This window comes from Vanacampus margaritifer, chromosome 10, assembly GCF_051991255.1.
Source record: "Vanacampus margaritifer isolate UIUO_Vmar chromosome 10, RoL_Vmar_1.0, whole genome shotgun sequence".
Taxonomy (NCBI): domain Eukaryota; kingdom Metazoa; phylum Chordata; class Actinopteri; order Syngnathiformes; family Syngnathidae; genus Vanacampus; species Vanacampus margaritifer.
In genome coordinates, this window is record NC_135441.1 from 12,520,780 (window position 1) to 12,546,298 (window position 25,519).

Sequence of the window (25,519 nt, forward strand, 5' to 3'; positions counted from 1 at the left end):
TTGTTAAGACGGCCAATCAGAGCTGTGGCTGTAAGGTTTGGTGCCTGTCGTGACGGCAAACCCCGATAAGGGATTCTGTCAAGCTGAAGAAGGAGTCCTAACGGGCCTTTTTGGCCTGTGGGACTCCGAAGGCAGCTGACAGGTACCGGCTGGCCAAGAGGAATGCAGCTTAGGCACCAATTCTGTTCATAACTTTTATGAACAGAATTTCTAGGCGCAGCCGAAGCATATAGGGGTTCCGGTTTGGTGGCCTGCTTTTTGCAGATGATGTGGTGCTGTTGGCTTCATCAAGCCATGATCTCCATCTCTCACTGGAGCGGTTCGCAGCAGACTGTGATGCGGTTGGGATGAAGATCAGCACCTCCAAATCCGAGACCATGGTCCTCAGTTGGAAAAGAGTGGAGTTCCCTCTCCGGGTCGGGGGTGATAGCCTGCCCCAAGTGGAGGAGTTCAAGTATCTTGGAGTCTTGTTCACGAGTGAGGGCAGGATGGAGTGGGAGATCGGCAGGAGGATCGGTGCATCGTCTGCAGTGATGCGGACTCTGTATTGGTCCGTTGCGGTGAAGAAGGAGCTAAGCCAAAAGGCAAAGCTCTCGATTTAGCGGTCGATCTTCGTTCCTACCTTTACCTATGGTCACGAGCTGTGGGTCAAGACAATAAGAACAAGATCCCGGATACAAGCGGCCAAAATGAGTTTTCTCAGCAGGGTGTCCGGGCTCTCCCTTGGAGATAGGAGGAGCTCAGGGCTGAGCCGCTACTCCTCCACGTTGAGAGGAGCCAGTTGAGGTGGCTCGGGCATCTGGTTCGGATGCCTCCTGGACGCCTCCCTGGAGAGGTATTCTGAGCATGTCCCACCGGCAGGAGGCCTCGGGACAACCCAGGACACGCTGGAGAGACTATGTATCTCGTCTGGCCTTGAAGCCTCTTGGGATACCGCTAGAGGAGCTGGTTGAAGTGGCTGGGGAGAAGGAAGTCTGGGTCTTCCTCCTAAAGCTGCTGCCCCCGCGACCCGACCCCGGATAAGCGGTAGTAAATAGATAGATGGATGGCCTATTCTTCTCGAGGCCCCAAATACTTGGGACTGTATCAATCCAGTCAGACATGTTTGTCTATAAGTCCATCGTTCATTCTCAGCCTGTCTGATGTAATTCCCTACTGGTTTTCACACACATCAATGTAGAGCTGGCTGTCACCGCCACAAACGAATGGTGGCGACCAACGTGAGCGGAAGCAAGATAAATAAACTAAAATATGGCTTTGTCAGCGGCCGCATTAACCGGCGTACACGTCGCGAGCAGGTAGGATGCATTATCCATGTATGAATCATTCAACACTGCACATTAAAGCGCGCCTCGGTCTCAAACGCAGGCCCTCACCTGCTTATCTCCATTTTCTGGTTGTTTCGCATATACTTGCTCGTAAACCACCCACACACTATGTATGCAAACACAAACACACAAGACTGTTTAATTAAATGCATTTCCAACAAATTCCAGTTTCCTTATTATCAACTTTACAAGCTTTTATTCGGTCCAAGCGCTATAAAATAAGTAGCATCATTCACTCTAATAATTCATGAAACAGTGCAACCTCTCAGGTTAAAACAATGTAAACAATGGAATACAAATAATTGGTTCTGCAGTCAAACTGTCATCATCATCCATTTTCTGTACCACAAAAATAAAAGAAAAGAAAAAAAATCTGTTAGTCTCTTTAAAAAATTATAGTAAGTAAGTAAATAAACAAATGCAATATTTTAAATATTGTACTGTATTATTTGTAATATTATTTATTATTTATTTTTTATTTTAGCAGCATATTTTTTTAAAATGTTTCATTTTAATCTCACACTATTATTATTTAACTAATTATAGAATTGATTTATTTTGAATTTTCAATTAAAAAAAAATGCCAATAGGTCCTAAAATCAGATGTATTTTTTTCTATTTTTGTGTTGTTTTTTTTTTCAAAATAAGTTTTACTTCTTTTTGTCCTCTTTCATTTATTTTGCTTTACTTTGAATTTGAATATATTTGAATACATTTTTAATTCATCCATCCATTTTCTGTACCACACATTTTATAGTGTAATTTTGTGTTAGAAAATACATTCAAATATATATAATTGCCATTATTTAATTAAATGGATTTTGAATTAAAAATCAATATTTAAAACAAGTCACAACATTCTGTGCACAACCTTGTGCAGTTGTTAACAAGTAGCACTGAACCTTCCAGCTGCACAGACACCTCATCACAGTAACCCAATGAATCACTGTCAAATGGCTTGATGTGACGCAATTAAGGGAGGAGTCGTTTGGACGGTCTGGCATCTGGCGCTTCGCTCACACACCTGACAATGTCGTCTCCTCGTCGCCGTTGTCGCTTGGCGTGGCATCTCCCCGTTAATGAAGTCGCTTTAAAGCCAAGTTGCTTTAAAGTTCCTGCTGCGCTTCCAATTTCAACTCGTGCTTCAGAACATGACTAACCTTGTCATTTGCTCATAAATACAGTAGAATACTGATTAATGTTAAAAAAAATTATGTCTGGTAATGGTAAAAGTAATTTCTATATCATAGAACTTTGCCACGCCCCATACAATTTAAATGTTACAAAATTTGAAATTGGATATCCAATGTTCAAATAAACGTTTTGTCACAAAGCAGGCATGATATAAAAACATGTTTTTTAAATTGATTGATTCATATTTTTTTATTTCATTTATCAGAGATTCCACAATTCCAAATTCAAGTGAACAAGACTTAATATGAAAGAAATCTTTCAAGCCTATTTACTACATCATACCCACCATTTAAACTTCCAAATATTCTCAAAATTAAATTAAAGCTACTATTCTTATATAAAAATTCCCAGTTTTCCCCAAATTGACAAATTAAGAGACAGGATGAATGGAACCGTTTATTACATTCCTCAAATTTCTATGTTCTCACAATAAAGTTCCCAAATGAAAAGATATTTTCCTATTTAATCAATAAACAATCAATTCAATCAAATTCTTACATTTTCATGACTTAACTCCCATGTTAAAGAACATTTTACCTCCGCCTTCCACATTTTTTGACCTCTTGAAAGCATTCCAACTCCATGTGTCACATTTCAACAATTCAACTGATTCCAGAGCATGCACTTTTTATTTATTTATAAAATGACATAACTAGGGATGGGCAAGTATTGATACCAGATATCGGTATCTGGCCGATACCCATACATATTACAAGATACAGGTATTCGCAACGGCAGTCTCTTGTGGCCATTTTACGATCGAGAAATAAAGGCATACATGTCGAATAGATGGATAGAGATAGAAATGGATACAGATAATAGAAAATTGTCAGTATTTTCAGGAAAATGCTTTATTGGGATATATGGCTCTTTCTTTAAAATAATCTGAAATTGTTTTTTGGGGAAATTTTATGTATCAAAAGGTACAAGTGGTATTAAACATCCCTAGACATAACTTTTGTCAAGCCGGGAACCTCATTTTGAGACCCACTGTAATAATCTTACAGAAGCTGATAGGACACAGTTTTCCCACAATGTACTTCATAAATCCAGATGTGTGTTTGTAAGACAAACAAGGGTAAACCAGCTGTGTCATAAACACATTTGAACCGCTAAAAGCATCACTGCCGTCAACACTTTCGTCCAATTTTGACCTGAACGCAGTGTGAGCAACTTAAGCACCCCAGCAGGAGAAGCCTTGGCAAGCTTTGTGAATCCAATAAAAAGAAAAGGAAAAGAGAACACACTTCCAGCGCCTCCCCAGAGGTGCGGAGAACTTTTAATGAAATTAAAGCAAGACCAGGCAGGACAAGTTGAAAGAAAAGGGCAAGCGCTGCAATGCATCCTTCTGAGGAGCGGCTTAAGTTCCTTCCTTTCAGACGGCCAGTGAAACACCGTTTTTGCCGAGATTGACAGCGCAATCGAAGCTGCGAGACAGGCGAAAACATGTTTTTGAAGGGGGAGGGCGGTGTTTTTTTATGATAAAAAAACCTCCAGAGTTGGAGAGTGTCATGCAGACGCCATGCGGACGCCAAACGTCCTTCCCTCAAGGAGAGTCGGAGATGTGAAGGCCGGTAAACAACAAGCGTTAAGCACAAAGTGAGTGCAGAAGAGACACGCTGACAAAAAACAATATGAATCGTGATTGGAGCGAATATTAATGTATCACATACAGTTGTTGAAATGTATTTTATTGTAATTAGAGTGAATTTCTTCTCAAATGGGAATCACATCCTATTGCATGGTTATTGTAGCCAACAGTCTGAGGAAGGTGACAGTAGTAAAAAGGTCAACACAAAACATATTGTCTTTTAAAGGAAAAACAAGGGGTGCATTTATTTTAAGACAAGATGCAAGTTTATAACCGACTGTATTGTTATTCTTATCGTTATTAGAATGAATCATATTATACCCGTACAGATGTCAAAATCTAATATTTTGGCCCACCACATCATTTTCATCACTTCATATTTCCACTTAAAACATTGAATTTGCAAATTGTCTTCATTTTTAATAATGTTTGTAGAGTGCAATCTTAAAATAGAGTAATAATTGAACAAATGATTTGTTTTCTTTTTACTTGCTTCTGATTTCAGAACTAGTTATCCATCAATTTCTTGTGTATACAAATATGTACGGTAGTAATATGAGTCATAATGGATCATAACAACTCTCCGAGAAAAAACATAATTACCATGTGGCCGCCGACAAAAAGGATTTCCACACCGTTTAATGTATCGTATCATAATTAGAGTGAATCTTTTTACATCACACTGTAAATGGAGTGACTATATAGTACATCATTGCTGGAGTGAATTGTATTGTATCGTGTCATCGCCTTATAGGTGTAAAATGTAGGGCTGTTCGATTATGCAGAAAATATTAATCACAATTATTTTGGTAATAATTAAAACCACGATTAGGACAATCATTTATTTTTGGGAATAAAACAAGAAAATGTTTACATTTAAAAAATATTACGACAAATAAAATTCTTTGAAACACTACACTTATGCAAGTTCCTTTTGGATGAAACAAAATGTATTAAATAAGTTATTTTAAAATAAAATAAAATGTTAAACAACTCAAAAATTTGTATTAATAATCTTTTTTGACAATTATGCTGATTTTGTAATTGTGGAGTGTAATAATTGAAATTGTAATTGATTTCTGATTAATTGCACAGCCCTAGTAAAAAAAAAACATTAAGACAAATACAATTATTTGAAACACTAGACTTATGCAATTTCCTTTTGGATTAAACAAAATGTATTAAATTAGTTATTTTTAAAATTATAATTTTTTTCAAATGTATACATTTAAACAACTCAAACAAATACAAAATTAGTATTAATAATCTTTGTTGACGATTATGCTGATTTTGCAATTGTGGAGTGTAATATTTGAAATGTTAATTGCTTTTTGATTAATTGCACAGCAAATGTATCTAATTGTAATTGGACAGAACTGATTTGCATTGTAGATGAGTTAAACATCATAATGTATCGTTATTGGTGTGTACCACAGAGAGTAGTGAACTGTATTTTATCACAATGTTATTGGACTGAATTGTGTTGTACTGTAATTGGAAATAATTAAATTGCATCACACGTGGAGTGCCATTTCTCATTGTAATTGGAGTGAATTTTAAAATATCAGAATTGGGGTGAATCACATTGTATCTCATTGTTTTGGAGTGAATTGTATCATATTGTTAACATACTGCTATGGGAGTGAATCGTATTTTATTGCATCATTACTGGACTTAAATATGTCATTTTTGGAAGTTTGTAATTGGCGGAAAGCTTTTTGTATCAAGTTATTGGAGTGAATTGTGCACAATCCAATATGTGTGAGGTAGCTAGGTTAACTTTTGTTAGCCACCTGTTCTAGCTTTTCTTCCCCCTATTAATTTTATTAGCATGGCAGCAAGGAAGCGACTTTATTAGCAGAGCTGACACGGGATGAAAGACGCAAGCACGACAATGGATGTCAATAAAAGTCTGTGCGAGCCAGCGGTCGCTTGAGTTCCTGTTTTCATTCTTCCCGAGTCGGCGCTCAAGTCGTTTGAAAAGTGTCTTTCATGCTGGAGTTTGCCGATGGGGTCACACTCAGCAGGTAATAATTCCTGCGCGCTAGCAGCTAATAATTCGCAATCTGCCCGGCACAGCTGCACGGGAAGTCGGGGAAAAGGAGGCCTCCCGCTTCCTGACACGTCTCATTACGGCATGTTTGTGAAAACACTTGTGACGAGAAGCGCTCCTACATATTTGCTTATTAACGATGACGCACTATAAATAAGCTTAGCAGTCGCTCTCAGCAATGTTTTCAATCACAAATGCCAGTCAAGCCGCACCGTCGTGCATTCCTGCAATTAAACATTAAAGCAATTAAAGTCTATCTGCGATGCATTGGGCCGAGCATTGCAAATTTAATTAAGCGGCATGACACATCAAACTCAACCAGGAATGCTTACTTACAAATAGTGACGTCTCTAGAGTGTCTGTCCACCCATCAACTGCGAAATTCAAGTGCATTTCTAGAGAACTGTTTATTTCTGTGAAAACAGGTCTTAAAGATATTGTTCTTAAAGTGACATAACGATAAGAGCTTGTTAGGTTTATGATTCACATCTTCGTAATAAATCAAGAGTCAGAGGTCTCCTTTAACCCGCACACTAGGAATCCTCTGGCTGGCTACTGCTACATACACATGCCGAATTAGTGGACTCACAGGAAAGAGAGCAGACACTATTGATGTTGTTGATGTTGAGGTATCGGTTGACTGACTTGAGTTAGCAGATTCACCGCAGACTTGGAAGATTCAGACATATCGGGTTACTGAACTCAATGAATGAATAAAAGTGGACATACAGGTTAACTGCTGACCTTCTGCCATCGAGTGGAAGAGCATTTATGTGTTCAGCCTGTCACTATATGGAACTGGTATAGATGGTTGAACAAAGATACATTGTAGTAAATAAATAATTTCCGGAACAAATAAATGAAATTATCTATTTACCCGTTGTAAACCGTTTGACTCCGCCCACACGGATTTTCAACCTCGAAGTGCCTTCTTCTTGGCCCCTGATGCTGCTCGAATTTCGCCCCATTTAGTTGGATGTGACAATCATTGGTACTTTAACTTTAACTAAACCTAACCATAACACTAACCCTACCACATCACAATTACAGTATGTTTTTAACACTAATTTGTATTGAACACCAAAAATTTAAAACTGACAGTAACCCAAATACTAACCTCTGCTGGGGACATGTAGTACTGCACTTCTCCCTCAAACGGTTTAGTTAGCTCAGTCCCGGCTGACTGAGGGTTGAGTTTGAGTAATTTTCGATGCTCCGTGTGTTTAAAAAAATGAAAACCTTTAGGTCATAAGACAGCGCATCATTAAATCTGCAAATTTCGTAAAAAAAATTTTTTAAGCCATTTTGAAAAATCCGTGTGGGCCGAGTCAAACCTTTAAGTCCACTCGACGTGGAGGCACGCCTTGAACTGCACTCTGCATTTAGGGCTAAACCTGAGGATCTCTCATAAGGGGTATGGTATCATATTTTGACTGACTTGTTATTCCAGTGAATCATTGTGTGTTTTATTGTAATTACACTAATTGCTATTATATTCTTATTGGGGTGAATTGTATCCCTTTGGATTGAGTTAGTGAGTTGAGTTAGTAGAGTAGTGTTAGTGATTGAGTTGAGTGATTGAGTTCGCTGCTTCAACGTGGACTTGGATAATTCCTATTTATTAGTTCAAACACAGCAGACTCAGAGAATTTGACTGTATCGGTTTACCAACTCAAGTTTGTAGCCTCATCGGAAATATCTTTGTGGTTTGGTTTGTATTGCATCGTATTCGGAGCAAATTATTTTGCAACGCATCACAAATTCAAAGGCTTATATTTCATGGAATCGTAATACAGTGAATCACAATGCATCATCCTTGTGCGAGTGAATCATTTTGTATTTTAATTGGAGGGAAATCAGAAGCATCGTTTTTGGAATGAATGACAGTATATTGAATCACAGACAGAAATGAAAGATTCAAATGGATCAGTTCATGGAAGTTAGTTGATTTAACTGAAATGCCATCAACACCAACAATGGGGGTTACGCGCTAACCACTTCTGCGTTCGGGGAAACAGAATGACTCACTTCCGGCACTTCACTCAGCCTCGGCAGTAAACATTGGACACCTGAAAAATAGCACTTTTTTACACAGGCTCGCTACTGTACTTGCCAGAAATGACCGTGTCGGATGTCCATCGACTGAACAGGACTGAAATATGGGGTTCCGTTAGTGCCAAAAATACGTTGTCATGCCTACAGCCGAAACAGACATACGTCATGCCCAACAAGTCCTCCAACATAAAATGACCATATTGGACGTGTTACCATGCACCAACACCAAAGTACGACAAAGTATTGCAGTTAAGCGACCTCTATCGGCCATGTTCTATCAGCCATGTTAAATAGCGAAAAAATGGTAATGGTTTTCAAACCTGGGTCATCTGGTCAGAAGACGAACGTTTATCTGACTGAGCTAACTGGCCAACACTGACCTTAGTGTTATTTTTAGTGTTGACATGTATGTCAATTCACCGTTCTAATGGTGTTAGTATTAAGTTTTCAGTGAGGTTGTGCAGTACATGTTACGTCTTTACATGGGACATTAATGGTTGAGATTAGGAAGTTTCAGTGAGGTTGTAGTACAAAACATGTAATCAACACTAAAACAATTATTGGCCAGTTAGCTCAGTCAGATAAACACTTGTCTTCCGACAAGATGGACCGGATTCGAGTCCCATTATCTCCACTTATGGTTCTGTTTACTATTTGTTTTCGATATTTAACATGGCCGTTAGAGAGCGCTAAACTACAATACGTAACACTTGGTCGTAATTTGGCACATTTCAAAATGACCTACGTGGTTGTTTATTATTGGAGGACTGCCTTGTCATGGACACAACATAATTTTGGCACTAACAAAACCCCATTTTTCAGTTGATGGACATCCGACACGATAATTTTGGGCAATTCCTATAGCGAACGTGTTTAAAAAAAAAAGTGCCATTTTCCAGGTCTCCGATGTTTACTGCCGAGGCTGAAAGAAGCGCCGCAAGTGGAGTCATTCTGTTTCCCCGGACGCGGAAGCGGTTAGCTCGTAACCCCCATTTGCTTGTATTGTTTCACTGACTCAAGTAGGCGGACTCATGCCAACACCATCCAGGTTACTTTAAATAATCCAAACATAACCTGTGAGCAACATGTGAGAAGATTAGCCAATTTCTGTGTCAAAATCAATGTGACCGTAAGCATGTCAACACCAAAAGCAAAGCAGAGCTGCCCTGTTGTTGGATGCCCGGGGTACATTAGTATTAGAGTCCAATAACCGTTACATACTGTAAATAACATGTAAAACACTAACTGCATGGCCTTCTCCTCTTGCTTTGTCCCAATACTTTTGTCTGCAGAGTGCTTGTTTACACGTTTGTGTTTACTCTGCTTCAGAGGCCTGTTTGAAAAGATACATGAATAAATTAACACATTAATTACAACGATGGCCCCGATAACGACATTCATTTACTCGGAAGCCAGATAACAAGCAAAATATATCGTCGTCGTGCGCTTTTTCTTTTTTTTTGTGAGCATGAGCACAGCGTCCTGACTGCAGTCAATTACGCCGCGTTACGCTGTGACCTTATCCAAAGTGACAAACAGCCAATTTCTTTTTTTGCGCCGCTTTGTATGCATGCATTACCTTTTCTTATTATTTAGCGACTTGTCTCTAAATGCCACATTTGTCACCGGTCATCCCAGAGGAGTCGTCCGCTCAGCCATTTATTGCGATTAATTTTTTATGATTCTCCACCCAGGGCATCATAGTGTGTGATTTATTACTAAATAGTTGAAAATATCAACAAGGAAACGTATAATGTAAAAGCATTAGTAAATTTGTACAGTCTGAGTAACTCACTGAAGCGATCTTATTCCCAGGATAACTTGAGTCAGTGTTTTATAATGACTGTGAACCAAATCATCTGAGTCTGTTTTTCCCAGTGAGTCCATTAACTCACAATTCAAGGGTGTGTAGGCGCTGCGTTTTTAGTGATTCTACGAAATTAGCAAACAAAATGATCTTAGTCTGCGGTCCTTCCAGTGAATCCTCTTACTCAATTCAGTGAGCCAATTTCATTAAATAATCAGAATATGTCCTTTTTATGATGAGTTTGCTATAATTTGAGTCAGTCACCTGATTTACTTGAATTATCTGAATCTGCCACATTTTTGTGGAGATGACTAACTTAATCAAGGTTCCCGTTCAAATGGCTAATCTGTTACTGGTAATATGATATTCCCAATTTAACTGATTTAACAGAAGCCACTGAATTCCTGTGAATCCGTTATAACTCGAGTCATTAACCCAATTTAACGGAATCATGTGAATCTGCGGTGTTTCTGGCGAGTTTGCAGACTTGAATCAGCCTTAGGGTTATTAACTAACTCCAGCCAGACAACCAGTTCAACTGAATTGTTGAAGTTGACAACATTTCTATCTGAGTCTATTATTTCCATGATTCTGTTAACTTTAGTCAACAAACCAAATCAAGTGAGTCTGTGGCGGTTCAAATGACATTTGCTTTATTTCTGGCGAGTGTGCTGATCTTAGACAGTCTGTAACTTCAACTGACTCATCTGAGTCCACTGCATTTCCAGTGAGTCCGTTACCTCACGTCAGTCAACCGATTCAACTGAATCATCCGAGTCCACTTTGTGTCCAGTGAGTCTGAGAAGTCCAATCAGTCTCCCAGTTCATTGCACTCATCTAAGTCCACTGTTTCTGTGAATCCGTCAATTCCAATCATTTAGCTGATTCTGTGTTTCCAGTCAGCCTGCTAACACGCCTTGTGTACTGAGCAGCAACCAGCTAGCAGACTCGTGATTGGATTTGTGAACCAGTACAAAGACTAATGTCATTAGCCCGAGTGATTCATGAATGAACCACCTTTGGAGTGCATGACTTGCTTTCCAATGACCTGCACCGTTATCTAAAAATAGCCTGGCTATGTTCCCAGCTGGTTTTATTGGGGCTGTGACCATTTGTCGCCTCTCGACTCGGTCGTACCTTACAACCCATGAGCGCAACAATCCTAAAGGTCAGCATCACCTTCACTCAAGCAGTATGATGGAGACCGTTCACCCACGGATCCCACCACTCACAGCTCCCAGATGAACACATAAAATGTAGTCTCATTGGTTGCCCACCTCGTATATCTCCACGTAAATGCTCAGCATCGGCATAAATCTGAAATATTTATGATGTTGAAAAGGGCCACATGACAAAAAGATTGTTCCTGCTGCTTTAATAAAAATATCCTAACATATGAATAGATATAGCAGGAAGCATGATATTTAACAGGAACTACATAGGACCAGAAGACACATTATATTTGAACCTGGAACCACATAACATTCCAACCTTGAAGAAACCACACAGAATTTGTACTTGAAACAACATAATATTCATTCATCTTATCCTCACTAGGGTCACAGGCGTGTTGGTGCCTATCCCAGCGGTCTTAGGACAAGATGCAGTGTACACCCTGAAGTGGCTGCCAGTCGATCGCAAGGCACAAATAGATACACTTTTTTTTTTTTAAATTGTGTGTCGGCAGGCGAGTGTACAACGTATCCTAGGGTGTCCCATATTTTCATTTCCAAAAAAAGAGGACACTCAGCCTGACCTCGAGACACTTGATACCCAGATACACGATGCCATACATTCTAACTATTTTAACATATGCCTCCTCTGTATGGGTAGAAAATCAAACAACAAAAAACATTACTCTCTTTTAAAGTCTTACTTTTTTTTTTATTTTTTACTTCGAGCGGGGTTCATACCCATCGCCTTGGGTGCGGCAGCTCAACATTTGCCACTCAGCTAAAGGGGGACACCGTCAGCCAGTGTGCCAGCCAAAGTAAACGTTGCAGTGCACTACCATTGCCGCACTACGAAAAACGGACAATTTCAAACCCGGAAAGAATGTAATAAAGTTAATATCTCCCTGTAAAACAGACTAATTCCTCACAAAATCAAGATAGCAATAGCAATGCCAAACACCATGTAAAGTGAAACAGCCAGTTAATCAAAGCAAATCCACAAAGCCAATCTTTTCTTTTGCACCGTTCTTTGTGAAAAGTACAAATAATTCTTTGTCCCTTACTTTGCTGAAGATGCGGTAGCTAAGGCGTTGGTCTCCCATCCTTCAAAAGATGGCGTTTTTCCTCAAAAGAAAGGCGTGAAAATAGTTTTATATTCTCCAGAGTGGCGTCATCTTACCACTTTGCTGTGCACTAAGTGTGTTTTGAATTCACGAATGCACTGCGCGAACGTACAGCAACGTAAAAAAGCTGCATAGCGATCTGCCTATTTGCGTAAAGGACTTTTCTACTGGGAAACTGACTACGCATGCGTGAACACACATCGCTATGCGGACAGGACTGTGAAAAGCACAGTAGCGGTGTGCCTTCAGGAGGATAATTTTGCAGCATTTTTGCCTGCAGGCCAGACGAAGTAATGAGTCATTTTTAGTTGAGGTATGAAAATCACCTAACGTTGTCACTTTTAAACCTATAGGTAGTGTAGGCTTTCTGAAATGAAATAAATAATTAAAATAAATAGAAAAGGACAAACGGTTTCAACTTTCATTTCAGCCTGGGGTAGGCAGTGCCTACCTTGCCTATCCTGACTGCACGTCACTGCACAGTACATATAATTTAGATCAAGAACCATATAAATTTACAGCTGGAGCCACTTGCAATTTGGACCAGTATTCAAATCACTATTAAAAAATAAATAAATAAATGCTACTAGCAGTATACTAACTTCAAATGGGAATCTTCATTAGCAAGCTAACAAGATTAACACTAAAATGTTTTTTGTTCACATTTTGGCATAGCACATGAACAATTCTACAAAACCCTGAATTGATAACTCAATAAGATGTAGCCTGTTTGTGTGTGTGTGTGTGTGCGTGTGTGTTTGTAGGGTGTGTGTGTGTGGTCTGTGCGTGTGTGTGCGTATACAAGACGCCGTAATGCAGTAATCCCTTTTCTTTCTAAAATCACAGTCGACTGTCAGTGGTGTTACAAACGCATCCAAGCAACCATTAAAAAGTTCACCTAAAGCCCTGGCCTCTTCCATTTAATTAGCAGCCACGACTCGCTAAAACCGCCTGCGGGCATCTCTAATACGATGGCCGACAAGCTAGCGCGCCAGCCACCTCGAGGGACTTTGACGATATTGTTAAAATTCCGCAGGTTGTGTCAGCCGCATCGTCCGGGGCCACTGGAAACATTGCAGTTGAGAAGAAGGGAGGGGGGGAAAGCAGATAGTGGAAGGGTATTTTTTGTGTGTGTTTTCTTGGAATGCGGCCAACAGAATATTGATGGGCCAGCACTCCTGTTCACTTTCACTCAGCGCCTTCTTGCTTGTTAGGTGTAGCGAGGCTCCTCTTCAGCTAATTTCCTGCAATTTTGTTGTACAGATCCTCAGCCATTTTTTTATCCGCCACCCAACCTCTTTCTACTCAAATTATAAATCGACCATGGCAGTATGATGGCTCCAACCTGCTCAATTCAAGAGATTTTAACAGTAGAATGTCTTCCCCCATAAAACTTGCTCTTATACTACCTATTATGGAAAATAAATATGGTCTTAAATAATAGGAAAAGTGTAATGAAATAAGACATATATTACTTAACTTAAGCAAAGTTATTTGAGCTGGCAAGATTTCTTAAAACAACTGTGACGCCAGTTGTAAAGGCCCCAATCAGTCCATATCAGGGGGTTCACGACCCCATACTCCCGAAACACCTGACCAAAGAACTTTCCTAGGAACACGTTCAAATGCCATCTTCCAGAAAACACATACGGTATAGGACTTGCTGGGCAAACTTCGAGAACTGAGGGTCAAGACCTGGCCGACTGTTCCACAACCAGGACAAAAACCACACTACTCATCCTGAATGTGAGATTCGACTTCCCGGCGGGTCCTCCTCTCCAGCTGTCCCAAATTAAATTAGAACACATACTCCAGTCCCCTTTCTAGAAAAGGAAGGCCGCTATCAAAGTCTTCCAATCAAGAGGCACTTTCCTGGGTGTCCCCGATGTCCATGCATTGTTGCAGAGGCGTGGTAACCAGGACAGCCTCAACAACTTCCAGAGCCTTTATGAACTCTGGATGGATCTCATCCAACTCCGGGGGCTTTCCACCAAGGTCCCTTTTAATCAGAAATAGTCAAGTCAGCCTCAGAGACCCCAGACTCTGCTTGCTCATGGGAAGGTGTGTTGGTTGAATTGAGATCTTTCAAGTAATCTTTCCACTGGCTCACAATGTCCTGGGTCAAGATCAGCTGTTCCCCATTTCTACTATACACAGTGTTATTTGTGCACTGCTTCCCACCTCATGAGATGCCATATGGTGGACCAGAATCTCCTAGAAGCCATCCAAAAGTTATTCTCAATGGTACTACCAAACTCCACCCATGCCCAAGTTTTTGCCTCAGTGACCACCAAAGCTACATTCCGCTTGCCTACCTCAACAATGGAAGTACAAAACATGGTCTACTCAGACCCAGTGTCAACCTCTTCCACAGTGACATGGGCAAGGTTCTGCTCGTTGATGGTTGGTACCCTTATTTCTGAACATGTTGTTGATTATGGACAATCCGTGATGAGCACAGAAGTCAATAACACAACACTGCTCATGTTCTAAGGCCAATCCTCCCAATCACATCCCTCCAGGTCATTGCTCACGTGAGCACTGAAATACCCCAGTAGAACGATGGAGTCCCCAGCAGGAGAGCTCTCCAGCATGCTCCCCAAAGACTCCAAAAAGGGTGGCTACTCAGGACTGCTGTTTGGTGCATAGGCACAAATAACCAGTTCCCCCACCCGAGGGTAGAGGGATGTTACACTCTCAACCCAACGTACAGGCACCAAACCGAAGGACAATAAGTATGCCAACAACTGATCAGCGCCTACCACGATGGCTAACTGCAGAGTAAAAGAGAGTCCAGCCTCACTCAAGAAAACTGGTACCAGAGCCAAAGTTGTGTGTGGAGGCAAGCCCAACTATATCCAGTCAGAACTTCTAGACCTCACACATCAGCTCAGGCTCCTTTCGTGCCATAGAGGTGATGTTCCACATACCGAGAGCCAGGATTGGACCGCCACCCAGCTCACACTGCACCTGACCACTTTGGCTCCTCCCACATGTGGTGAGCCCATGAGAAGATTTAATTTGTTTCCCTAGTAATTTGGTTTGTTTCTATTGACCAAGATGTCAGTTGTTCTTTAGTAATGTAAATAATAGCCTGGGAGTTTGACCTTATTCAAATAAAATACTAGTATTTTTACTTACATAGTTCTCTTTGCTAAAGCAAAATTACTTTAAAAGTGATGTGAGTGCACTTTGTGTCCAGAGCAGTTTGGTTGCATGATCCATATGCATTAACAAGACCCAACAGGAATGTATGTGAGCAAAAAAGTGCAACTCCAGTAAATAAGCCTACTGCCAGAGTTACAGCACACTATCAAAAAATGTACTCGCAGCTATTTGAAATCGTCTTAGCCTCTCACGACGACCATATCTGTGCATAGCCAGATACCTTTATTACTATTGATCTCTGTCACTGACACTTTTCAATGGTGGAAAGAGTCGCATGAAATATTTATTTCCCCAACACCTGCTGAGGCGAGTTGTTTTTTTCCATTATTTTTTTTTAAAGAGTGGATTTAGGCGTCCATTGACGATGCCTGGTGTATAATATTCGGATGCAGCCGGATGAACACTAGAAACATAAAAGTGGTCTCCTTGGCGGATGGAGGCGTTATTGCTCCCTGTCGCCCACTATGAGGCTTTGTCTACTCAGTTGGTGCTTTGTTTCTATGTGAGATGCCCATGAATACGCCATACCTGTTTAGTTTGATTGTGCAAGGTGTTGCGTTGTCATTGATAAATGGTGAAAAGAGAGATCACATTATTTAGCAGAGGTGGGCACTTCCGTCTTTCCGCCGGCCCTGTCATTGACAGATGCCCACATTTTCGGTGAGTGTTTTATGACGCGAAGCCTCGAAAAATACAGACCGCATACCTGCCTCTGATTTTTGCGGATGACGGACATACACTGTATCCTATTCATCGACATTAACTCTTTCACTGCCAGACGTTTTCAGAAACGGGTTGTCGCCAGTGCCAGCCGATTTAAGCATTTTGAGTGATCTTTCAAGGTCCACAGAAAATGTTGTGTTTGGACTATGGAAACACACATACTACCAAATGAAAGACTCTCAGCTTTCATCAGAAAAAAAAAGTTTGTTTCTACCTTATTCCGTTCTTCAGTAATCAACAATAGAAAATGGTTACTTTCACCGAAATTCTCTGTTTTGAAACCAAAAATGGAGAGAAAGAGTTTTTTGTGAAACGATGTTATTTCATGCACTCTAGTGAATTCTACACTTCTTTTTGTCCATAAATGATGCCACAAACACCTAAATAGTGCTTTACTTCTGTAAAACGCTTTCACCAACAATGAAAAAGTGTTTTTTGATTGCAAAATACGTTTATTTCCATTCAACAGTGTAACAATTTGACAAAACAATTTCACAAACTATTTACAAATGTGTGCAACTGTGGTACTGCTTACAATTATGTGGATGTTTCAAATACAGTTTTTCCTTTTGTAACGCTCTCCTGCGTGCAAGGAGACGCCAGGACTCGCACAACAGTTTACTTTCACTTTCGCATTGGTCCGTTTTGCGTGCAAACGTTACACTTTCTTGACGGGCTTTTTTTCCGGGGAATAAAAAGCAAGTAGCAGACTGTACACACTTCCTCCGATGAATATGCATTGGACTCGGGGCACTCTCCGTCGTCCGATCGAACGTCCGCATGTGCGTGCTCGGTTGCGCTCCGCGTTACGACACCGTCATAGCCGCCGCGTCAGCGGTTCCAATTTCGCCGTCAAGCTCGGATTCACCTTCATCATCATCGATGATGATCATCGTCGTCATCAATGTACTATTTTAGCGTTGGTCGATGCCTTTCATCTTGTAAGTGTAGAGCTGCTTGCAAACGCTCGCCATTGCCTGTTCCCTCCTCCATCTAGCTCCATCTAACGTCTTCTACTGCCGCGTCAATGCTTCCCAACCACGGAGTCACCACCCTCATCTTCATCATCGATGATGATCATCGTCGTCAACAATGTGCTCTTTCAGCGATGCTTTTGGTCTTTGAAAAAAACGGCTCGGGCGTGAGCTCCTCGCGACCGGCCGCCATTTTTCCTTTGTCTTCCATTCTCATCTCCTGCTCGACGCTCTAGCTCCGCCTCTACTGACGCCCACCCGATCTTGTCAAAAGAGAGTCATCGCTGCCCTCTAGGGGCCAAAAATAGTCATTAGGCACAACAGACAGACTGGAAACTTTCACCAGACATGCGGAAGGGTTTCCTCTACCCGTTTCAAAAATAAATAAAAAAAATCATTGGATGACGTCTTTTGACGTCATTGGCAGTGCTCCGTAGGTTTTTACTTGACGTCTTTAAACGTCAGTGGCAGTGAAAGAGTTAAGGGGGAAGGGTGGGGGAAAGTGAGAGATGAGACGACTGGCATGCATTCGTCGACAGCGGCGACTGACCGACGTTGACTGGCCTGAAAACTGACCGCCCTCAGAAAACTTATGAAAACTGCTTTGCCACTAGAATCTTGGAAGTACTATGGGTAGAATTAAGGCTTCTTGACTATCATTGCCTCCAGAGGAAGTCTCGTAACCGGCTGCTTACCGTGCAAGCAGGCCAGGGTTGCCAGTTATTGTGTCAAATATTCCCCACATTGTAAGCGGTTTACTTCACTGTAAAATCTGGAAATTAGCGGGGAAAACGACTGATAGGGAGCCAAGTGGGAGATAAGGTTGAAATTTGGGAGTCTCCTGCGTGAATCGGGAAAGTTGGCAAGTATGGGACTGAGCACCAACTGAAGCAAGTTTTCGTCCGTTGATTTGGGTCAGTACAGATCTTTCTCAGTGTGTGTATTGTTTCGAGGCTTCGCGTCATAAAGCACTTGCCAAAAATGTGAGCATGCGTCAGCGACAGTGCCAGAGGGGAGACGGAACTGCCCACCTCTGTTATTTGACACTAGATTATTTCTAGTGCTTCTGTTTATTTATATAGTGTATGGTGGCAGTTATCATGAAAAACTGGTTAGGTATGATCACATTATAGTAATTACAGGGAGTCCTTGAGTTCCGTTCCTACACTGGCGATGTAACCCGAATTTCAACTTCGTCGGATTTCACCGTTAAAGTCGATATCAAAATACTTTGTACAGTAATTTTTAAAAAACGTATTTGCGCCACCCGGAAATTGCCGGAACCAATATTTCGTGTTTCCGCACGGACATTTATTGCTGACGGATGGCAAAGTGGAGCTAATGGAAACTTAAAACACGGAAATGTGATGCGCCTGGTGGCAAACCAACCTGCTTGATGGACGCCCGTTGCTGGAGGTAACAACAACACAACTTGAAATAACTTCAAAATGGTGTGATTACTGTGGGAAATTAATGAAAGAGACGGTGCTACGGATGACACAGGGGTGCCATAAAATCGAAACGACATAGGTTGGGTACGTTGTAACTCGAGGACTCTCTGTATATGACAAGTCTCTCTCTGCACTTGTGACAAAGCCTATGAAGTAAAGTCTGGCAAAGAAGTGACTGTACTGTTATTTTATTGGTTAAAGCCACATCACATGATTTAGGAACGCCACCCAGCATTGCCATTTCTGTAATACAAGGTAGATAGGCCTTGGTCAGTTTTTGGCCTTTTGTATATGACTGGATTATTAGCAAAATGGTTTATTGTGTGTAGTCTGCTCCACATCAATGAAATAAAATCCTGCATCATAACTTCAAACAGAAGAATCATGAATTTTAAGTGCAATCTCATCCCAACACACCTTCACAACCACATTCCTACAGTCTTAGTCAAAATAATGTATGTTGTCGAAATATTAACTGTCTATTTCTCTTATACAATAATTCAGTAATTGACAATGATGATAATCTCAGATTAAAATAAAATATGTGAATGGTGGTTTGTCTATTTGTGGCCTGCGATTGGCTGGTAGCCAGTTCAGCGTGTACCCCATCTTAATATATTGTAGAAAATACTCCTTTTTATTCTCACTTTGCGAAATCAATGGTGTTCTAGTCATTCAATTTATTATTATTTTGTTCTGTGGCATGACATGTACCGTACGTTACACGTATTGCGTCTGTCATTTAATTCACGTGATCGCTCTTTGGCCAGTTATGAGTGATATCCCCCACTTTGTACATACATTACTATAGCGAAACCATAACGTCAGAGCAGTTACAGCAATGCAGTCAGAATGAGCTAACACACTAATGTAAACAGGGATCATTTGGCACATACATGTCAAATGCAAATCGGAGCTTTAAATCACTCAAGTGTTTTGCATTCATGAATGCATGTATGTTGTGTTTGCATGCAAAAACAATACATCAACACATGCTCATTTACGTATACAGGCAAGTAGGTCGAGCGCAACGCACAATTTAGATTTTTTCCCCGGCATGCGCAGCTGGTTTAGCGCTGGGCCGCCATGTTGGCCGAGCAGAATGAAGGCCTGTGATGCATGAAGGAACCACGCTCGCGTAAAAGGGGATTATCAACCTTTCTATGCGAGGGGGCAGACAGCAGGTAGTCAGTCTTTGTGCTTAACTGCAAGCTGCAATATCAGAGTGCATTGTGGGTATTCTCCCTATCACTTCCTTTCTCCCTGTGGCTTTTCTTTCCGTTGTCTGTTTGTTTGTGTTGGCTGTTGTTTTTCCACGCAGGAAAATAGCAGGCGCCTAATTAAGTCTTGGAGGGGGAGAAAGAAGCTGCTTAGCGAGGCCGTGAGCGCCGAACGCAAACTGAAAGAAGAAAAAAAACATCAAAGCTGAATACACAAGCCATACAATTAGGTACACTAATTCAGTGTCTCCCAACTTTTCTTTTTTTTTTTTTGGAGCCAAGGCACTTATTTTACATTTGGAAAATCTCAAAGCATACTACTGAACAAAAAATGGCACAAAAAAAGTTATATGCTGAAATAATTGTGATTTCCTCTCAATCTACTCACACCTTTACTCTATTTTGTTAAACAATAGATATTATTTGGTTGTATGAATGGCAATGGTTTAATTTTAACTGTTCTGCCTGCCGCTATATGTCATTGGTATTGATAAAGATTTTTTGTTTAATTAAATTTAAAAAATTAAATTTCCTAATGTATTCATCCTTGAACCATGTCCCTCTAAAAAAATGCTCCTCTAACTAGTAAATCGTGACAACTGCCACCTTTACCAATAGAAATAAACAGAAACTAGGGGTATTGGGCTGATAATCAGCCAAAAAACAGTATCAGATTTTATCGGTCTACATCCAAAATCTCCGATATTAGAACTCATATACAAGCAGTCCGTTCCAGACGCCGCTTCTGCTCTTTTATCCAGATTGTAGCAAGCAGAGCCCACGTGAACAAAACAATCGTGCGTGTGAAGCTAATGTTGAGTTGGGCATTGATAACCCGAAAATCAAGTGGAGCGGGACTAATACTAAAACGCTGGTATTTTGATTGATAGTTTGCCGCACGGAAGAAGCACAAATGAAAAGAAAATGTGTGTGCACGGCGTACAGCCCCTACCACCGAGGGAGCTAGGCGGGCGGGTGCCGCTTCGTATCCCGGTCAGGCCCGTCGCACATAGAATTTCCTTGCATCAACCTCAAATGCAATTTTGTGTTTGTCATATCAATTTTTTTTCTTTCTTTAAAAAAACAATGCTAGGTTAGCCCAAAAATTCAGTAGCATGCTTTAATCACCGGACTTAAAAAAAAAAGCCCTTTTGTGAACATTTCAAGTTCATAGGTTTGATATTAATATGCTGGTTAAAACGAACCCATTGAGAAATTCATAGTCAAGTTCATAAACAGTAAAAAGTTAATGATATTAAAAAAACTGAGAAGTGCAAATAATGTCATTCACACAAAATAACTGATTAGCTCCCTCATTTAAACCATGCAAACTTTTTTTTTTTTTTTTTAATGAAGTCAAATATATGATGTGCCCATTCAAGTGTTTGATCATACCCTGGACTTTTTTGACTGTGGATTGTTTCTAGCATTGCTGCTTATTTCTATTGTGTAAGGTGGCGGTAATCAGGAATAATTGTCAAGACACAATTTCATTACAGTAACTGCATGACACTTTGGAGTTCTATTTCCTCACCGCACAACACACATAATTTACCAACATGTAGATTCTTGTCAAAATGTATCCATCATTAAAACTCAAGTATCAAAAATAAACAAAAAGGTAAACATGCCACTTGGAATTGAAAATGTTGTTTGCCTTGCTGTTATTTGGCTGAGAGACCCGAGATGGACGTCCATCAGAGCTAAAGTAGGCCACCAAGGCTGACAGCGCCATCGCAAGACGCAAGATTGGCGAAGAAGATGACGACACGCGCGGTCACGAAGGTTCGCTCAGCAAATATCAAGCTCATCTCCGTCACTCTTGACAGCAAGTAAAGTTTAAAAAAAGTGCTCCATGTTGTCTAACCTTGTGCCGAAAATATACACACAGTATATAGATGGATACACAGCAATCAGAGAATGTAGTCCAAAACAACGACATTACTGGCAATAGTGCATTTTAGTGACATTTATCATTTGAAGTGAAAAGAGCTAATTGCCTGGCAAAGCAATTAAACACTATCTCATTCAAATTGCAGCTGTGTAAATCTGAGGCGTGATTTAACAATTAGTGTAATAAATAATTAATTATAGTATTAGATTTTGGTGGCTTAAACCAGTTTTCCTCTCTCTGCCTCAATCAAATATACGAAACAGAGTGTCCAGCAAATTATCATCTGGCATCAGCACTGTGCTTTGATCAGAAAACGACCACCAGATGCCACTTTTTTAATTACATGCATGGGTTTTTCGTTATGGCAAAGGGACATGAAGTCACAGGTGTGCTCCGTAAACAAACACAGTGCAGCTCAGCCTCTGGCTAGTGATATTTATTTGATGCTACGTCAAACTTGTTAACTCATTTGGAGAAAACAAATAATGCAACATTTTGTTTGTCAGCTACTGACTTGTTTGCATCATTAGTTTTAGTTTTAGACAAATATTGATGTTGCAGCTTCTGTCATTTACTGGAGCATTTCTTGCCAGCATGTTTTTTTTTTTTTAACATTCACTTATTAAAATGTCATTCAATATGTCGCTATTTACAGTTAAAACATTTTTTTTTCTTTGCCTCACATTAAAACTTAAGGCATTTTTACAACATCATTTACGTTAGCCCTCAAAACACTGGCCAGAACTTCTATTTAGCAAATTTAATTTGGTGTCACTTGTGCTGGAGCCATAATATGTTTGGTAGGAAGTAATGATGAATCAATAAGCTCGAGTGGAGAAAATAATGAGATGTGTGTGTGTGTGTGGAGAAGTAGTAGCGGAATAACAACAAGATGAATGCTATGGCGTTTTTTTTTTTTCACTTCATTTCGATGATTATCGTGCAACTGTCTACTTTATTACACAATAGGCAGTCATAATACATATTCAACTCTAAAATGAACCCTCTGTTTATGTTGCTGGTCAAACTGATCCATTTTAAAGTTTGTAAACAATTCATTAAAAATAGCTTTCAGTATGTGTTAGAAAAATGTAGAGTATTAACACAACAGTGACATAAGGGGTTAAAATAGGGCAGACTGTTTAATTTATAATACACTCTTTTCTAGCATGTTGACTGAAGAGTTATTAATAGCGTTGCAGTGTTTTCAACTTAATATTGTTAAATGTACTGCAGGCAACACTGAACCATTAATGTTTTGGTTTACCAAAGAAAGGGGATAAAACACTGTCAACATGCAGCACGTGAATTACTGTAATTGTAATCTGTAGTGTGCAAACTATCTAAATATTATATTATTATTATTGTTATTATTGAAGTATTAAATTTGATGTTTCTGATTCAGATTCTGGATAAAGGCCAAATTGAACCAAAAACATTATTTCTGTTCATGTGAAATGAATGCAAAAGGAGGGTTTAATATGAGACATTATGCATGCTTTTTCATAGTTTAAACCGTTCCAGGTGTCTTAATAATATCAATTTGAGTTTGTTTTCATCTAAATATACCAAGAGTCAAGAATTACAGCTACCCAGCAAGGAAAGCATTTTTTTTTTGTGGAAGCAGCACTTCATCACCAAAATGCCAGAATAAACTTATCAATTAGTGTGCAGATTTCCCCAAAATCAAATATGTGCTGCTTATTACAAAAACATTTTCAGAAATAGGCAACTCAGATAAAAGATTTACAGTACATGGTTGCTTGATTTCACACTTCATGGGTAGGCAGGCAGTACTATAACTAATTGTATCCCAACAATTAAAAAGTCACTTTAGCTAGTGTATCCCCTTTAGGATTTCAACTGTCTCAGAAAGATGTCATCAAGTATTTACAAATAAATCCCAGCTAGGTAACATTTACATGTCAGCCTCTTCAAAGTGGGGAAAAAAACATTGATTCCACAGGCTCGCTCTCAAGCCTCATTATTCCCTTTTAAGATGTGAAAATGTGACGGCAGATCTAATCAGACTACATTCGACTGATGTGTGGGCCAAGAGAAAAACAATAAAAGAAAACAGCAGATCTCATGTTGGCGGACACACTAGACTGATTCGTGCAATTAAAAGTCTCGCGTGGGACCGCTGAGCTGCGATCGGACGTGCCTCGACTGCTGCTTTGCACAGAAAATGTTGTACAGGTCTATTAGAGTATTAGTTCCATCAGTTTTCAGAAAAATTGCTGTTTATATGACCATGAAAAATCTGATAACTGACATGAAGATCTGACATGTCTACAAGTGCTTCATAAATCAAAAATAATAATAATAATAATATTGCTTCGGTCCTTTATCTGATAACTTCTGATGTACTGTAAGATTCTGATTTCTGGTGATTTTATTATTGTCTTAATGAATATGGCCTACATTCAAGAGTGCAAAAAAAAAAAGACCACTTAAAATTATAATGCAGACTTGTTCATTTAAAGGCATAAATTCTTAAGACTTTTTTTGTTGTTCCACTTATGATACTGCCAAATGCCATGTTGCTAAGTGAGTATTTTTTTGAAATTCACTTTACTATTTAAAATTCATCTAAAATTGATGGTTCAAACCAAAACTGCAAACTTCCAATTCACAAGTCAGTATTTGCTAAAGTCAGAAGTTTGCTCATTGATTTGACAAACCTGTTCTCGATTTTACTGGAAAAACTCACCTATTTACTGTTTTGCACTCAGGCCAAAGCAATAAAACTATTGCTTTGCTGCAATATTGTGCTATCTTCATGCCAAAAAATGATGTTGAAGTCAGGTCAAGCCCTTATTCACAAAATAGTTTCAAGGGGCTTCACAAGCCCATAGCTTCATTTAGACAAAAGTAGAGCTTTGCCGCCATCATGTGGAATCTATAGGCAATTATTAATATTTTCTTTTAGGGGGTGTGTGGTTGGGAGGTGCAGCAATCCAGCAGATTTTACCTATTCGAAACAAGGCTCATATCCCATCGCGAAGAGTGATGGTCCCTTCTATATGCAGTTTAAATTTGGAAGCATTTTTTTTTAATCTCTTAAATTAGCATTTGAAGGACCCTTGGAAATTTCCCACTTCCTTCCATATATATTTTTTACATGCCTAGTCTGAATTGGCGAAAAGTCAAATTGCCTCACAATTTAGCATCTGCCGAGTATACCTTGTTCTAATTTGGAAGCAATCCCACAAAATCTCCCACATAGAAACACAAGTGGTTCTAGTGCATTTTTGGACTATTTGATTGGTCTATTTATGACAGACAAGCTCACCAAAGTTCATGTTGTTCAGTTATAAGCGGCGTCACGGGCTGAAGTTTGAAAACCTACAGAGCCAAATGTTGTGGTGCCAGACAAGCACCTACTCTTTTAGGGAACTAAGTCAAGAATCAAATAAGAAAGTAAGTCAGAAAACAGTCAAAATCCAAGTCAAGAACAAAGTCAGGAACCTTTTTAGGACCCACCTGGGAGACTAAAACACAATTGCTGTATTGTGAAACCATTGCTATCATTAGCAACATATGTGAAGATGAATTGTGTGATTCCCACCCCTCGTTCTAATGATCTAATGCCATTCTTAATGTGAGTTGCCATTTTTCCCAGGCTTAAGTCCACCATTTGACAGTGTCAGACTTTTTGTGCATTGACGCCATTCTATCTAGACACACGCAATGATGCCAATGCCTCACTTTGAGGCACGATAACAAGGTCAAATCGTGGAGCAAAAAATTCTAGCCACATGC

The 25,519-nt window shown here is 39.9% G+C and overlaps 1 protein-coding gene across 4 annotated transcripts in view; it reads right to left on the bottom strand.

Moving 5' to 3' along the window:
* The window catches only part of lingo2 (leucine rich repeat and Ig domain containing 2), a 214,816-nt gene that overhangs the window by 78,009 nt on the left and 111,288 nt on the right, over window positions 1-25,519 (bottom strand). The window lies entirely within an intron of this gene.